At 37.3% G+C, this 18,686-nt stretch overlaps 2 long non-coding RNA genes across 2 annotated transcripts; one reads left to right on the forward strand and one right to left on the reverse strand.

Moving 5' to 3' along the window:
• Positions 1-452: 452 nt before the first annotated feature.
• On the reverse strand, positions 453-5,505 carry LOC144958395 (uncharacterized). The gene is made up of 3 exons (XR_013642420.1): positions 5,279-5,505; positions 1,695-1,776; positions 453-928 (listed from the first exon to the last, which is right to left on the reverse strand). It is a non-coding gene; the product is annotated as an uncharacterized LOC144958395 (long non-coding RNA).
• Positions 5,506-8,358: 2,853 nt separating this feature from the next.
• Positions 8,359-17,662, forward strand: LOC144957969 (uncharacterized). The gene is made up of 3 exons (XR_013642276.1): positions 8,359-8,466; positions 13,701-13,739; positions 17,593-17,662. It is a non-coding gene; the product is annotated as an uncharacterized LOC144957969 (long non-coding RNA).
• Positions 17,663-18,686: the final 1,024 nt, after the last annotated feature.

The following is an 18,686-nucleotide window of genomic DNA, read 5'->3' on the forward strand; positions in this document are numbered from 1 at the left end:
AGAGAGAGAGAGAGGTCCGTCCCTCGAGGTGTCCCCAAAAATAGCAGTTGACAGGACCAGGTGGAGATCGCTTGCATCGCCTCAAGTATCATCAGGCCCGGAGAGGAGTGAGTGAGTGATTGAGTGAGTGAGTGAGTGAGTTAGTGAATGAGTGAGTGAGTGAGTGAGTGAGTGAGTGAGGAGTCATGACGTCAAGATCGAGTCTTGAGCCCGGACCTATAGGTCACAAGCCGACTACCATATAACTAGAACACCTTCGTGTATGGCGTTTTATTGGTAGCCTAAAACAGCCTAAAATTCTTTAGTAAATAGTAGAATCACTAAACCCCCCCCCCCCTCCTCTCCCTGAACTCACCCGTACAAAAATAAAAAATAACCACTCTATAAAAGTGAAGGACAACAAAAACACAATAAAATAACATGGACAAAAATATGTACTGAAATATTTCGGCAAGTTGAGGCCATTTTGTTTATTTTATTCATCCATTAACTTAAACTTGTCTATAGATTCATTCCTTCATCTATTTATTTGTGTTATGTTAAAACATTTAATTTATTTTCTGTTACATTTTAGAAGAAGATGAAGTAGTAGTAGAAGAAGAAGAAGAAGAAGAAGAAGAAGAAGAAGAAGAAGAAGAAGAAGAAAAAGAAGCCGTTAGAAGTTGAGAAAGAGGAAAGGCCGTTTAAAAATTTTAAATGCTAGTATCGTCTTCCACACATTTGCAAAAGTAACTTTACACTTGTTTTGAGTCAAAATTCTTTATAGTTCCTTTTTATGCATCATTTATATATGCTCCGTGGTGTAGTGGTATTGCATTTGAATTTATTGTAGAAGGCATCTTCAAAGAACTCATAAAAGCTGAGATTGTGCTTGTCATAGAAACATTCCGTTTTCGGTCCCAGACATGCAAGCATTGCCTTAAAGTACCTGAAAATAGGAAATAAGAATGAATCTGCGCTAAAGTAACAAATTGGGCAGCATGTACGGGTATAAGATAAAGCTCTGAAAAAGTATAAATGAAATTGTGTCAGACAAAGGAGGAAATATAAAAGAAGACACAAAACATCCCCATACTACTTGAAGAAAGATTGCGTTTTGCAATGCTCTTTATCGTGTGTTTTTCTGTCCTGATTTGTTATGCACACTGTTTCATACACACTCTTTCATACACACTCTTTCATACACACTCTTTCATACACACTCTTTCATACACACTCTTTCATATCTTTAAGCTGCGCTTGAGAAAATTGTTAATCTCTGGCCTGTGTGAAATGATATCAGTCATTACAGTTTATTAAAATGAAAATGTGAACTAAAACGTGCGGCTATGTGGTTTTGAACTATACTATGACACTCGCCTTCGGGTGAGAAGGTCCAAGGTTTGAGTTCCCCTCTGCGCTGCTATTAGTTGAGTCCCTGGAAAAGCTTGTTTACTCACATTCTCTCATCGTACTCAGGTGTAAAATGAGTACCTAGCCGTTAAAAGCGTTGAATCGATTGAAAAAAATGTAATATTGCCAAACAGGTGTGATGTCTCGTCCTAAATGTTAAAATGTTGCTGTTGATTAGGGAGTAGAAGAAGAAGAAGAAGAAGAAGAAGAAGAAGAAGAAGAAGAAGAAGAAGAAGAAGAAGAAGAAGAAGAAGAAGAAGAAGGACTCCCCACTCCCCACTCCCAATTTAGTCTTTCCTTACAAACAATTATCCTCTGGAAACAGTCCCTGCATCTTTTTTTTCGCACATCCATCACGGTCACAGGCAAAGGTTTTTCTGGGTTCTGAAATAAAAGATAATTATAATGAGCTACGTGTGTTGGGAAAAACGTGAACATTTATATAGAGAGTAATATCCACGAATATGATAAAGGCGCTTTACAAGTGGTCCGTAGACAACTGTACCATTTAGCATATAGGATGAGACATGACGCCTGTTCGACGATATTACAATTTTTTTTCTTCCTACAGAGACGACTCTCTTAACAGCCAGATACTCATTTCACGTCTGAGTAAGGTGAGAGAATGTTAATAAATATACTTTTCCAAAAACTCAACTATGCGCACGGCTCAATCCCCGGACCTTCCGATTCGAATGGACAACAATACGGAAATCCGAGATGCAGTAACCGTTCAGCAACCATTCTGTCGTACTCTGGAAAACCCCATATGTGACCCCTCGTCTCAAAAGGGTATTAAGTCGGGATGATTATAGTGCTGAAAATGGAATTTGAAGCCAGAAATATCATGCTTAAGATGAGTTTATATGCTTTATAGAGGAGAAGGTATATAATATTTTACTGTGCTAAATACCAATGTGTCATATTTTTGACCAGTTTAACAATAATTTGACTTTTTAGCATCTGGTCCATCCCGACATAATACCGTTTTGAGACGAAGGGTCACATATTTAAATATTTGGCCAGAAAACTCGACCTTCAAATATCGATCAATTTACATGACTCTCATCTTGGCAAAAACTCTCAAACCCGGAACTATGCGGAAGCGTCCAGTTCGGCCAGGAATTGTTAATGACTTGCTGGTGTTATCACAATTTCGTATAGCAGTTTGTTCTATTCCTCTGTGGTTCTTAGACGAAGGCATAGTTGGCTATAATATCATGTTGAGTTTTACATGTTGGTTGTTTATATCGGGGGGAGGGTGGTACGTGTGTTATGCCTGTTTGTTGACAGTTATTGGGGATTGTTGATTGTAAATATTATTTCATTTGCCCATGATGGTTTTTGTAGTAAGCAACCGCCCTGGATTGTTTTAACAAGAAATTAAGTGAGTAGGAAAGTGCCAGAAGACAGCAGAGAAGTGCCTGCTCCATTCACTTTTCTGGTTTGTTTTAGGCGACTGGGAAATATAGATAAACTAGGTAATTACATGGTGATAAGGTTGCGCCGTTCATCAAACACAATCTCATCTTCTTCTGTGACGTCATTTTATAATGTTGATCTAATTCTATTAATTTCATTTTCAAAATTACCGTCATCAAAACCTGTGTAAAAAATGTTTAATTCATTGACGTCAACGTCACACAATGAGTTTGATTTCCTTTTATTGTTGTTATGGTTGACTATCGTCTTCATTCCCTTCCATGTATCATTAATATTCCCAGATCTTAAATCATCCTCTAATTTTGACTTATAATTAGCAACGAATGGCAATTAGACATCAACATTTTATCAGACATCAACATTTTATAACTATCAATACACATTACTGGTGAATACAAAGGAAAGTGAACATAATGCGCTTCCAATATAACATTGATTACAAAAGTTTGAGAAATAGCTTGTGTTTATGCCAAAGGGGATTACATCAATTTATGTAGACTGGTCAAAAGTAAAAATTCATCAATTATGAGACAGTGTCTCCACAAATATGTGTTCAACAAAAACGACGACAACAACTAAGAGATACTGGACACATGAATCAGCACAATTTGATATGATCGAGGATGATGAAAAGGAGAAATGAAACGACTACAGAAAGATTTCGAGCATCACTCTATCCAATGAAATGTAACTTTCCTCTAGTTTGCGAAGGTTGAGGCATGCCTTTTCTTAGTTTACTCTTTATCGTTTATTGCCTTGTCGGTGAGAGTAAATTTGGTGCTCCTCCTCTCAATCTTTCCCTCTACTTAGGCCCAATGACCTCGAATGGATAGCGCTCACAGTTTTATGGGGGAAGTCGCGCAACCTCGTGTCAAAACTCCATGATTAGACAGTCTGCTTTGAAAGCTGTTTCAGGTTCATTTCTTTTTTTTACTAAGGAGTATATTTACCATTTTGATAAATGGTCAGAATATGTAATTCTGTCTGATTGAAACCACGAAATCATGTCAGCTTTTATATTTGCCAAAGTTGGAGCCTTAAAGTGACCATGGGCCAACAAATGGTAGCGTTGTCCAATACAACACAGCTGGGTGCTTCAATGGAGGGCAGCAAATGATATTAAGTCAGTCTTAAAACACCTTTGCAATGACCCCAGAATAATATTCCAGATGATGCAGAGAAGAAAAAATGGCATGGCATCCTTTTAAATATCCAGTATCATCACAAACCTGCAAGAATAACAATGATTCTCTCTCCAGAACCCATGGGCCTTTTTTTCTGCTTGAATAATCAGACGTCGAATATTTTTTCGGATGTATATTTACGCTCACCCATACATCTTTGGATGATAGCCATATCAAAGTTATCTATGATCCTTTTCCTGCCACGTTGTTCTACACTGGTGATCTCTCTGTCGTAATTCGATAACGTTCTTCTCATGGTTGATTGGGAAATTCCAAAACCATTGCCTTCCTCTTTAATGACTTATCGATAGATACAAGAAGACTTCTTTTAGCAGATTTACGAGAGTGGAACCGATAGAGATTCCGTACCGTATTGTGTTGTTTAAGATAGAGCCTAATATGTTTTTTAATTCTTTATAGGCCCTGTGAAACGTTCAGGCATAGACAAAAATTTGTCAAAGTTAAATAAACAGTGTTTGTTAATTTGACAATATTGAGTATACAATCACTATTTCAAATAATTTAAAGCGAGAGATTTCATATCAGTCTTTGGTAATTGCGACATGATGTAGATAATATGCCATAATTAATACATTCAAAATCTAATACAAACTAAATAAGTGGTATGTTTATAACACTTAAAGCGAATTGTTGTTATTTGGATAGAAGTATGACGTGAACTAATAATCACTACGTCATCACAAGATTTTTGGAAATACGATGAATTCATTCATCCTTTGTGGAGCGTAACTTGTTTTCATTTTTTAGAGTGTACAATTTCTAATTTTTATATCAGCTTTTTAAAAGTAGTTTTATATAGAGATCTAGGTCTTAAAGAAGAAAACTTTTTTAATATGGCATCGATCCAGTTAAGAAAAAAGTATTCAGAGGTTGACACACATTTTTACAACTTTTGATAGCAGGACGGGCGAGAAAAACCACAAAAACAGGCGCCATTAATAAAAAAATCTGACTATAAAATCTCTGATAGAAAGAAAATCACTTAAATTAAAAACAATTCTGAATTCTTTTATATGTTTGCATCACAAGTGAAACAAACAAACAAACATCTCTGTAGGAGCAAAAATTATTAAGATCCAAACAGGATTCTCGTCTGCGTCTGCAAGATCAACCAATCCAATTCTTTCTTTTGTTATTCGTCAATTTAGAATTAAATGTTTCTATTTGTCTTAAATTTAAATTGGTTAGGTTCAAGATCGCTGGCGACTTGGTAAAAATAAAAACTATCTTTAACTCACCAAACACGTAGACAATTACCAAAAATAATAGGCAGGCTTGTTTGATAAGTTTCATTTTCATAATCAAATGTCGAGTGTCTCTCCGTCCCTTAAATGAGTATAATGAATTAATTTTAAAAATAAAATGACGTCTTAAATAAGAAAAAAAATGGCTACGAGAGAGCAACGTGGAAACAGATGACGAAATGCGCCCTTAAAACAAAGAAAATAGAGAGAATTTTCTTGATTTAATCCATAAAAAGACAAGCATGATTGCCTTAAGAGGAGATTATATCTTTTTATCTTTCACTATCTAGTCCAGAGTTATATGGTCTTTCCCTAATTAAAAGCCATGATTCGTTCTCGTTCATTGCGAAGACAATAAAATACTAAAACGCTTTTGAAACTAACTCCGATAAACCTTGAATCTGAGGGATTACTATTCATTTGATAGTCTGCACTTTGAATTAATTTTTCAGCCCCACGATTGGCTTGATAACGTGTAGAGTCGATGGGTCAAGAATAATAATAATATTGACAGTACAACTGCTTCCTGTTCATTAAATTTTCTGATCTAGACGCCATCTGTTCTTAATACCAATCGTAAAGAATAGTCATAAGGTATAAAAAATCTCATCAGATTGTTTTTATCCTAGGTAGATGATGAATGATCTCTCTGAATTTTGAGATTAAACCCGTATGTATTGTATTGTCTTTATGTACAACAAACAGGTATTTCTATTATTATCAGAACCTTTTAATTTTATTTTGCCATTTCTTAATTTTTTAAATGAAGTTATAATTTAATTCAATCAGCAGACGTATTTAATAATTTAAAGCTATACTTTCGTGGGGACCTTTTGTAATGTAATTCGTCCGATTGTGGTTGATAATATCTTTATACCTTAATGTCATAAAACCAGTGACACTTGAGAGATAGAGAACTCTTATTTATCTAAAAATCCCACACAAAAAACACCACTTTTTATTCAGCCTAATACATCACACATATCTCAATTTTACCTGTGAAGGCAATTAATAAAATAAAGAATTTGCATTATCCCTGATGGTACTGGTGATTACGATATCATTTTGAGGTTTGAAGCAAAGATGGGAACCCTTGGTGACGACGGTTTATATGAAATAAAACAATGAGATGGCAAAATGACTGAAAACAATGAGAAAGCTATGATATGCCTATAGTTTTAGGAAAATCGATCAGCAATTCGTGTGAGGAGGAAATTTACGCAACAATTCGTAAAAAAGCCCCAGCTATGAACACAATTCTAACCTGGTATGACAACTTTAAAACAACAGATTCAGGAACTGGAGCAGTACCTAGAGGAAGAAAACTAATTTCAAAAGAATCAATGAAGTCCGTATGTTACAACTCGATAAAACACAAAGGCAGTCATTGAAGCAGGCTACAAGATTTGTTACTGAGCCTGTCTTCAGTTCACAAAATACCCGTTTAAAACCTATCTTGTGCATGATTTGGAAGGACGTGACTTGTCAGTAAGAGTTGATTTTGCACGGGACGTCCTTGACAGATAACTCACTGAAAGCATTGCCTTCTCAGATGAAGCAACCTTTTAAGTGTCCGGGCATGTACTCAAACACAATGTTCGATATTGAAGCAAAATCATAAAAAAAACAGATGAAGTCATCGAGTATCGTCGCAAATCACCAAAGTCAATGTCTTGTGTGCACTGGCCAAGGAAAAAGTGGTTGGTCCTTTTTTTTGACGACATGACACTGACTGCAACAAACAATCTGGCCATGTTAGAATCATACGGATTTCCTCAATTTGATGATCTTTAACCTAACCTTCTTTCCCAACAGGATGGGATTCCCTTCACTGGAGTTTTAAAATGAGGTAATTTATAAATAAACTGTTCCCAAACCGATGGATCGTCCGAGATGGTCCAATTTCCTGGCCTCCAAGACTCCCGGATCTAAACCCACTTGACATTTTTATGGGGATATAATGTGAAAAGCAGAGTATTCTGAACTCCCGTGAGAGACAACTGATGACAAACATAAGAGAAGCCGTTCACTCTGTCACATTTCTCATGTTGCACAAGACGTGGGATAAACTGGAGAAACGCTTGCGCTTGTCATTCAAATGGTGTTGGTTACGTGGAGCTGTAAATCCGACGATTGCGCAATCACAGGGATCACAAGTAAGAAATAAAAATAACTTTAATAAATTTGGATTTATACATTATTGAAAACCAAATTAATATCGTTGCAGCTGTTCTTGAGGTATTTAAACCTGAAATATATCAGTGATTAAAAACAAACATGCTGTAAATTACGATGTATTTCAAAATTTTCCTTTTCTACCGGTGACACCAAAACTCAGCTACCAAATGGTGCACCGTATAAACACAAATGTCAATCAAAACTTTAATAAGGTGTGCACATATTGTAAAACCGTTTGAAATCTTTGATAGCTTAAGATTTTATCAAACCTGAAATATGTCAATAAAAAACACATTGTATTTGTATCCTATCCAAAGGGTAGCAAGCTAATGCTACTGTCCGTTTAACGCTATAGACAGTGGGATAAAAGCCACTCGTAATGTATGTTTCGGGAAATACATCAAATTTACCTTACCGAATTGGGGTTTCTTCTCATAGAGGTTGGATGCCAAGGTCTTCCACATTTCTCTGTCTAGCGCCATCTCTGAGCAGTCCTTCATCAGACTCCCAGTCATTTGTTCTTACATTTCCCAACCAGCTCTTTTGTTGTCTCCCTCTCCCTCTTTTCCCATTAATCTTTCCTTTAAGGTTTCACTTCTGGGGACTGTTGTGGCGTCATATATGACCACAGTACGCCAAACTTTATGTGTTTTACAGTCACCAGGATTACTTTATTTCTTATATTTAGTTCATCCAGTACCATAATGTTTGATTTTTTTTCTCTTCTCAATTCACTTTTCACATCAGATTTAAAAATCCAATCATCTTTCTAATTTTTAATTTAATAAACATTGTTATGAAAACATCTAGAAGGGCTAAGTGCATTCAGTCAAGCTGTCTCATCTCATCAAAAATTGGATCATTCCCTAATGGCAAACGCCATTCGCTTATTATTCTTATATATAAATTTATTCATCATTTATTAGTTCGAACTCTCGACATCAACACAATGGGATATGTTAAACTAATCTCTCTGTTTCTGCTTATAGCGGTCTTTGAAGTCGGTGAGTTAAGTCAGAAATATTTGTTTCATGCAACTTATTATCAGTCTACAGACATATTCCAAAGTTTATTTTTAGGCAATTGTCAATAAACTCATGAACGTACTATGTCCAATCAACAAATCAAGTAAGTGAAATCAATAATGAAGCAAAGCAAACAATGATTATAATAATAATAATAATAATAATAATAATAATAATAATAATAATAATAATAATAATAATAACAATAATAATAATAATAATAATAATAATAATAATAATAATAATAATAACAATAATAATAATAATAATAATAATAATAATAATAATAATAATAATAATAATAATAATAATAATAATAATAATAATAATAATAATAATAATAATAATAATAATAGTAAGTCTAATAGGTTTCTCTTTGTTTACCAGGTTATGAGTCAACGATGGCTCTGTCCTCTTGATAAAAAAACTAGATAATTTATATAGCCCAATATCTACCAAACGTGATCAAAGTGCTTTACAAGGGGTCTGCAGCCAACAGCAACACTTAAAATATAACACGAGACACGACGCCTGTTATACATTATTTCATTTTTTTACCGACAGAGATAATGTTGTTGACGACCATGTACTCATTTTACACCTGAGTACAGTTAGAGAATCCCCGTGTGGTGTCCGGGGTCCCTCAAATGAGAGGGTCAAGAATAGCCCAACGCCAAGCCAGCGTGTCGTAAAAGGCGACTAATGGTGTGTGATTCCCCCATCTTTGAGTCACCTGGTCCTCCAGGTTGGGGGTTGGCAAAGGGTTAACACCCCTTTCCGTTAAACTCAAACCGTTACAGAAACACAGACAGACAAACTAAATCCTTTTTTTAGCTTGGGCGACCGAAGAGTTTCTGGAATTACAGAATTTATGAAGGACAACAGACAAAGCCGAAAGGACTCTGCTGACCCGATGACGTCTTCGCCAAACAAGCAGCTTCGAATTGCGTCGTGGAACGTTCGCACCATGTATGAAGCAGGAAAAAGCTCTCAAGTTGTGACTGAGATGAGAAGATACAGGCTGCATATACTTGGAGTAAGCGAAACCCACTGGATACAATCCGGACAGAAACACCTCAAGTCTGGGGAGAAGATTTTATATTCAGGGAGAGGGGACGGGATTCATACACAGGGAGTAGGAATAATTCTAAGCAAGTTTGCCCAGAAGTCACTGAGAGGATGGGAACAATGCGGAGAAAGGATCATCATGGCGTCCTTTACAACACGGAGTAAGAAGATCAGCATGAACATTGTACAGATCTATGCCCCAACAAATGATGCAACAGATGAGGACAAAGATACATTTTATGGTCTGCTACAACAAGTCATTGACAAGTTGCCAAGGAAAGACATCAACATATTGATGGGAGATGCTAATGCAAAAGTGGGACAGGATAACGTAGGCTATGAAGGTATCATGGGACGTCATGGCATGGGAGAAATGAATGATAATGGAGAGAGGTTTGCAAATTTCTGTGCATTCAACAGTTTGGTGATTGGAGGATCAGTGTTCCCCCATAAGAGGATCCACAAAGCAACTTGGGTCTCACCAGATGGTGTGACAGAGAATCAGATTGATCATTTTTGTATCTCTCGTAGATTCAGACGTTCATTGGAAGATGTGACAGTACAGAGAGGGGCAGATGTTGGATCAGACCACCACCTGCTATTGGCAAAGCTTAAGCTCCGACTCAGAAAACACGGGGCCAGATCACATACAAGAAGAAAATTCGAGGTGAATGCACTTGATGGGGAAAAGAATGAGGAATTCAAACTACAATTGAGTAATAGATTCCAACCTCTTACTGAGCTCGAGGAGGACATAGATGTAGAGTCACATTGGGCAAAGATCAAGGAAGTCTACATAACAACTTGCCATGAGGTATTGGGGGTAAAGAAATCGGAACATAAAGAATGGATAAGTCCAACCACCTTGGACCTTATTGAAAAGAGGAGAACAAGGAAGGAACAAGTGAATGCAAGCCGAACAAGGGCTTCAAGGCTGGATGCACAAGAGCAGTATCGAGCCATAGCTAAGGAAGTCAAAAGATCTGTGAAGAAAGACAAGGAAGCATTCATGAACAGACTTGCAGAGAAAGCAGAAGCAGCAGCGACTGGAGGACACATGAGGATCCTTTATCAAACTACCAAGACACTTGCTGGAAAATATGGGAAACCAGAGGTACCAGTCAAAGACAAAGATGGGAAAACTATTTTTGGAAAAGAGGCTCAATCTGAACGATGGAGGGAACATTTCAACTGCCTTCTGAACAGACCACCACCAGACAACCAGCCAGAAATTTTGCCTGCAAGGAATGAGCTACCAATTAGCTGTGATCCACCATCGATAGCAGAGATTGTGGGTGCCATTAACAAGATGAAAAGGGGGAAAGCTGCTGGACCAGACCAGATTCCACCGGAGGCTCTAAAAGTTGATGCGAAAAGAAATGCTGAGGCCCTGCACCCACTATTTGAGAGAATCTGGAATGACGGGATATTCCCAAAGGATTGGAAGGAAGGACATCTTATCAAGCTTCCAAAGAAAGGGGACCTCAGTAATTGTAATAATTATCGAGGCATCACTCTTCTTTCTATCCCAGGAAAGGTTTTCAACCGTATTATTTTAGAGAGAATTAAGAATGCAACAGATGCTAAACTGCGGGACGAACAGGCAGGTTTTCGGAAAAACCGTTCAACCACCGACCAGATTGCCTCTCTGCGAGTCATAGTAGAACAGTCTATAGAATGGAACTCTCCTCTTATTGTCAACTTTCTGGATTACGAGAAGGCTTTCGACAGTATTGACAGAGCAACATTGTGGAAAATTCTGGCACATTATGGACTCCCTGAAAAGATAGTAAACCTCATTAAGGAAATGTATGAAGGATCAAGTTGCAGGGTTGTACATGAAGATCAGCTTACTGACAGCTTTGAAATTAAGACTGGTGTCAAGCAGGGATGCTTGCTCTCACCATTCCTGTTCATCCTTGCCATTGATTGGCTAATGAAGGAAACCTCCAAAGGGAGAAGAAATGGGATACAGTGGACCCCCTGGACACAGTTGGATGATCTGGATTTTGCAGATGATCTGGCTCTTCTGTCCCACACCCAGGACCAGATGCAAGCAAAAACCACAATTATAAACAGCCTCTCGGAATCAATTGGTCTAAGAATTCACCCTGCAAAGTCAAAGGTCTTGAGGATAGGTACGCGTCAAAGGGAGCAGATCAAAGTAAAAGATCAGGAACTCGAAGATATAGACACTTTCTGCTATCTCGGAAGTATAATTGACAAGGATGGAGGCACGGAAGCAGAGGTGAAAGCACGAATAGGAAAGGCACAGGCTGCATTCACATCTTTGAACAGAGTTTGGAGAACTAAAGATATCTCCCTTCAACTAAAGCTAAGACTTTTCAACTCAAACGTGAAGTCTGTCCTACTGTATGGATGTGAAACTTGGAACGCATCACAGGCATGTATAAGGAGGGTACAGATTTTCGTAAACAGGTGCATGCGTAAGCTACTCAGAATAAAATGGATGGATAGAATAAAAAATGAAGAAGTATGGAAAAGAACACAGCAGAAACCAGTGGGAGAGGATATAGGAAGAAGACGATGGAGGTGGATTGGACACACGCTTAGAAAGAATGACTCAACTATAACAAAGAAAGTATTGGACTGGAACCCTCAGGGCAGAAGATCAAGGGGAAGGCCACGAGGAACATGGAGAAGAATTAAAGAAGCTGATATACAAAGAAGTGGTAAGACCTGGAATGAGATAAAAAAGTTGGCTCAGGATAGAGAAGGATGGAAACTGTTTGTCTGTGGCCTATACCCTGACCCAGGGTGAAAAAGGCAATGATGACAGTTAGAGAAAGTGAATAAAGAGCAAAGGGCCAAATTCCAAGGACTCAACTGTGCTCCGATCAGAGCGGGTCTCGACCCCTTGGACTTTCCGATCCGAAATCGAGATTCATACGGCGAGGCCACATAGCAGCATTGGTATTCGGAAAACTGCTTTACAATCTAAATGTTTCCGCCCCTGATGTTTCATTCATCGTGATTTGGTGACAAAGGCAGTCAGAAAAGAGACCCAATCGACAAGTATCTATTCAGGATGTTGAAAGCATCTTTAATGCTGCTACGCGTAAAACATTAATTATTCCGTCTACTTTAATACTGATAGGAGCCACTTGGAGGAAGCGCTGCGTCACGTGATCACTTTTAGCGTTGCTTTAGCGTTGATCACTTGAGCCCACCAATTTCAATTTGATTTAAATTCTTTATTAATATTATTCTATAATTTCCAACGAACTGTGTTAACTTTATATGTTGTGAATTTATTCATATGGATAGAGACCCAATCGATACGAATCTATTCAGGATGTTGAAAACATCTTTAATACTGCTACGCGTAAAACATTAATTTGTAAAACGTCAAATATAAAGACTTCCATTTCTTCCTTGTGAAAACTACGAATTTTTAACTTCTCAAGTAAGCAGGTCTGCATTATATGACTGCCTGTGCAATATAACAATGCTTATTACGAGAGGTGAGGAGAGGAGGAGGAAGAAGTTTGAGGAGAGGAGAGCAAGGAGGAAAGAGAGGCAGCAGATCCAAACACCAAACACACAGTTAAACTACGTGTGCAACAACTGCGGTAGAGACTGCCATGCAAGGATTGGTCTGCTGAGTCACACCCGTCGCTGCTCTCAACAAGACTGACGAGACCAAAGCCATACGGGCGCAAACCATCGTCTCTTGATTCGGAAGGATGCCTACTATTAGTTCATGGGGGGTCACGATAGCTCAGTTGGTAGAGCACTCGCTTCACACGCAAAAGGACCGTGATCAATCCCAGGTGCAGTCGAGATTTTTTTCTGACCCCCATGTCAACCAGCAGACAAAGGGTAGCTGAGTCTGTTAGATTCGGTGGAAAGTACTTTGCGATTGACTCGCGCTATCCAAACAATAGCAAGCAATTGCAATTGTCCGTTTCACGCTGTAGAAACCGGGACAAACTCCGACTCCATGGGCCGAATGGCTCTGAATGACATTTTTTTTACTTTGTGAGTTCACGAGAATTACGAGTCCAGTAGAAAAGTTGGAGAATGTCGTTGATTTGATGAAATAAAATATAAATAAATAAATAAAAAGACATTGTTTATTTATCAAAGCAGCAGTAAGGCATACATTATTTTCATGTTCTCAGGCTCATGTCGTAAAATGAAGAGATCAACAGATTTTACTTGTAAGTAGATTTTTCAAAATATATATTCTTCTTCCGAGATTATAACTTGAAATTTATTCGTAACACAAATTATATTATTCCACCCTTCACCATAAATAGTAACGCGTAATGATATCAAGTTTACAATAATTAGTTGTGACGTCAGATTATCAAACGTTAAATTTCACTACAATTTGATAAAAAGAAGTATCGTTTGAATATTTTTGAAAATGTATTTTACTCAGAGATGACGAAATCGGAATCGAGTGAGGGGTAGATAGAATAAAAGATTTCTTACACTCTTGCGTGTTGGAATTCGAACTTTGTTCCCAACACGCACTCGCAAGCTCGTTCAGCGGTTGGAACACGTCCGAAACACCAAAAAGCAAGAGTATAAGAATCGTATATTATACCGATCCCTCATATGTCAGACTCTAAACATAGAACTTTTTTTCATTTATATTTGCCATTCTTATGATAGTTCATAACAACCCTTTCCATCCTGTTGACGAAAAATAATTACTAGTTTTTCATTCTCCTATGAGCATCGGGCCTCAATTTCTCCATGGTCCTTATATTAATACTATAACAATATTAATATTAATGATAATGTTAATAATTAACAATTGAATTGTCGCACTCTTAGAAAGTTATGTATTTAAAAATTTGGCCAGAAAGCTTGTCCTTCAAATATCAATCGATTTGAATGACAACCATCTTGGCAAAAACTCTCAAACCTGGGACTTCACGAATCTTAAGTTTGAAAGTGTTAAGTGAAGTGGGAAAAAGGGTTTTCGCATTGCCCGGTCCCACTGGTTATATACGGTCCCAAGATGGATGGAAATTAGCCTTTAAAATGTGCATTAAAATAAAAGCACCCCGTCCCCTTTTATTCTTGGCCCCACTGAATATGATTTTAACACAATGATATTCTCCAGGTCAGATAATTTGTTGAACCCGAAGTCGACAATTGTCAGTGAAAAAATTCGACCATTTTTACCAATTACATGTTTGTCCTATATTTTTATAGACTATGTTACAATGTCTTGTGTCATACCGAGTATGGTGGATAGCTTAATTTGCTTGCCAATACGATTCAATAGTCTGATGTCACGCCGTCCGGCAACGACAGCCATCTTGTTCTAAACAAAGAAAATCATTACTTTTTATTTTTCATGCTGGCTAGAACTTTTCATATTCTTGTGATCAGAATGTGTAAAAGTCAAAACATGATCAAATTTATGGGAGTTTTTTCCTCTGGATACGCTTTAATGCTCGCCGGAGAAATATTTCATACGGCGTCCGCCATTGTTCTGATAGTTTAGAGCCAGTGTTACTAAGTTACCATGCGTCATTAGGAAGGAAGTGACGTTACGACTGTTGAAGAGTATTATGGAGAGTTTGCGGGGTTTGTTAGCCAGTCTCGTTGTGATCCCCACGGTGGTCTAGAGAGAGAGAGAGAGAGAGAGAGAGAGAGTGAGAGAGAGAGTGAGAGAGAGAGAGGCGCGTGATTGGTACTAAGTTTGAAATCCATATTTTTGTGTGGCTGGATAGCTCAGTCAGTTATGCGACCGCTCTCTCTCTCTCTCTCTCTCTCTCTCTCTCTCTCTCTCTCTCTCTCTCTCTCCCTCTCTTGGCCAGGTAGAGGGTGTCTTGTCAATTGAATCCTGAGTTGGAACTGACCCCGTGACTTTTTATTCTCTGTTTTCATCTGCCACATTTGTATACCCCATTTTTCTCATCATTATTGATACAAGCGCCCGCTTCACACCTATTCTGAATTTTAGAAATTCAGCCACATGAAATGATAGCTTTGAAGTCCGTACCGAATAACCAGGGTGATTATCATAAGCTTTGGACATCACATCCATCATCATCGAGTATTTAATTTTGGCCATTGGCCAATAGTCATAACACCTCTCTGAACAAATGAGTCTAACAATTATAATTATAAAGAGATATTTTTTTAGTAACCGTTTATAGCTAAAAATAAATAAATAAATAGATAAATCATAAATATATAAATGAAAAAACAATTCATAATAATAATAATATTGATAATAATAATAGAATTGATTGACACCCTCGACGATCTAGGAATAGACATTTTGACAAAAGACTTTAATGTCATTTACGAAAATGGTGAACTGCCTAATGTTTTAAGACAATAGGTATTCATTACCATACCCAAAAAAACAAGGAACAATTGACTGTGACCAACACAGAACAATCAGCATAATGAGCCTGGCCACAAAATTATATCAAGAATGCTTATGAAAGGAATGAGGAGCAAGATCGCTTCTTTCTAATGATATAGAGTTAGAAGACCTGAGGGAGCGACTTGGAATATGGACCGTAAGAAGTGATTTTAAGTTATCTGGAGCAGTGTTGTGACGACATTTAAAGGCATGACATGCTAGTTTATAATCAACTCTCCTCTCCACGGGCAGCCAATGAAGTTATTCCAAAAGCTCATTCTTTTTTGTCTGGGTGACAATTCGTGCTGCCCTGTTTTGTAACAACTGCAGTCTTGTGACCAAGCTCTTTGGAAGCCCGTAGGGAAGGGAGTTGCAATAGCCTAGCCTGCTAGCAAAAAGTGAATTAAACAGTATCTTCTAAATTTCTTCATCTAAAAGATTGCGGATATGACAAATAGACCTTAAAATAAAATTTACATTTTGACAGAGTTTTGTTATATGATATTGTATATTCAGAAATTCATCAAAATAAAAACCAAGGTTTTTTACAATTGAAGATCTGGAAATGACAGAGTCACAAATCAAAAGCTCTTCCGTTAGATTGGTCTTTCCTTGTTTTCTAAAATCGATAAATTCAGTTTTATCGTCATTGAACTTTAGCTTGTTTTGGGTCATCCAGAGTTTGATACGAGAGACGCAGTTAAAGATGTTTGTCTTGTTTGAAGTTAAGTTGAAAGAAGAAAATGGGAAATATAGCTGTGTATCATCGGCGTAAAGATGATGACTGATGCTGTAAGATTGCATGACGCTAGTAAGAGGTGTTGTGGAGACAATGAACAGAAATGGACCCAAAACTGACCCCTGCGATATGTCAAAATCAAGTGTGATGGTTGTCGATGATACTCCATTCATGCACACACGTTGTGTTCAATTCTTCAAGTAATTAGAAAACCAATTGAGTTCTGTGCCAGTGACTCCAAAAGAATCCTCCATTCGGTCCATAAGTATCATGTGGTCGACCGTATCGAATGTTGCACTTAAATCTATGAGAATTAATGCAACATTGCTAATGTGTTCCAAATGGGTAATCAGATCGTTATGGACGCGAAGAAGTGCAGTTTCTGTGCTGTGGTATGGTCTATATGCGGACTGAAATGTATTGCGTAGATTGTTATTATAAATTTGTTGCACAAATGAAGTCACATAAAAGCCGTGGCAGCGATAAACCAATAGGGAATGAGATTAGCGGAAGAGTAGCGTCCCTTGATTGGACGTCACCCATAGTCTGTGACGTCACCGGTGGAAAAGTTATTAGACAGAGAACGTCATGTTGGTTTTGCGCATGCGTCTCTCGTCCTCGCGAAGCCAAATCAGCCAAATGTCATACCCCCATAAAGTCAACATTATTTTGTTTTTCCTTTTTTCATAACAAATGCATTTGAATTTGAAGGAAGAAGTCCACTTAAGGCTTTAAATTCCTAAGGTGACCAACCCCAAAAATGAAAAAAAATAATAAATAGTGCTAATGTTCAACATGTACTGACGTGTTTTGCTCTACAGTAGAAAAATAATATATGAAAGGCTTGGATTGGAAAGGGCAAAATTGAAAAAAAATATAGTCTTTAAAATTATGTATTTCAACATCAGTGCGCCTTAAGGTTTTGTTATCATTTCAGGTACAACATGTGACATAGAGGCGTGTATGAGTATCAGACCATATAACGAAGCATCAAATTGTAGATAAGTATTTTTTAAAAATAATATATACCCTGCTTCCAAGAAAAGTATAATTAACACAAAAGAATATTATTATGTACGAGTCAAAAGCGTATAATATTATGTTCCCCACGTGACATAACTGGCTTTTTAAAAAATCCATATAACCATCAATATAATGATACAATATATAAGATCTAGCAATACGTTTTTCCAACAGTTGTCAAACTTGAAAATTGGCCTTAATTTCTATATTGTCTTTTTACCAGAACTATTTAAAGAAAGCCTAATATCCACGTAACGTGGTCCAATAATATTCTATAGATAGTAAAAGTTAACGTCACTCTGGTCTTTGTTATTGCTTTTTGCCATCCGCGTTTATGAATAATTTTCACTAACCTGTATTAACTAGACTATAAAAGTTCATAGTTACACATAGTTTTGTGTGTTGGTCCGTTTTACTTCCGGATGGCAATGTTGTGATTTCTTAGCAAAGCGCATACTATCTATAGTTCGAATTATGATGACGTCACTCACGTCTTTGTTATTGATTTTTGCCATCCATTTTTATGAGTAATTCTCAATGAACTGTATTAACCAAATTATAAACGTTAAAGTTTACTCATAATTTTGTGTGTTGGTCCGTTATATTTCCGGATGACAATGTTTTGAATTTCTCAGCCAAGCACACAGTATCTATACAAGGGGTTAGGGTTTAAAAAATAACATCAATGCTTATCATCATAGGATGAGATATAACGTCTATGAGACGCTACTATAGCCTAGGCGGTTTTTTCGACAAAAACAATGTCAAACAGTTACTAATTTCACACTTAAGTCTGGTGAGAGAATGTGAGATCAAGCCTTATCCACGGACTCATCTTTAAGCCGACATGAGAACCCAAAGACAAATGTCAGGCCAGAGGGCCACAAAGCCTCACGCCGTGTAACCAGTTAACTGTCGTACTCTGGAAAAACTCGTAGAAATTCATTCGTCTATGGCAATAGCAGAAATTTTCATTCGTCTATGGCAATAGCAGAAATTCATTCGTCT

This window comes from Berghia stephanieae, chromosome 12 (genome assembly GCF_034508935.2).
Source record: "Berghia stephanieae isolate SIO BIC M18660-M18661 chromosome 12, UCSD_Bste_1.3, whole genome shotgun sequence".
In the NCBI taxonomy this organism is placed as follows: domain Eukaryota; kingdom Metazoa; phylum Mollusca; class Gastropoda; order Nudibranchia; family Aeolidiidae; genus Berghia; species Berghia stephanieae.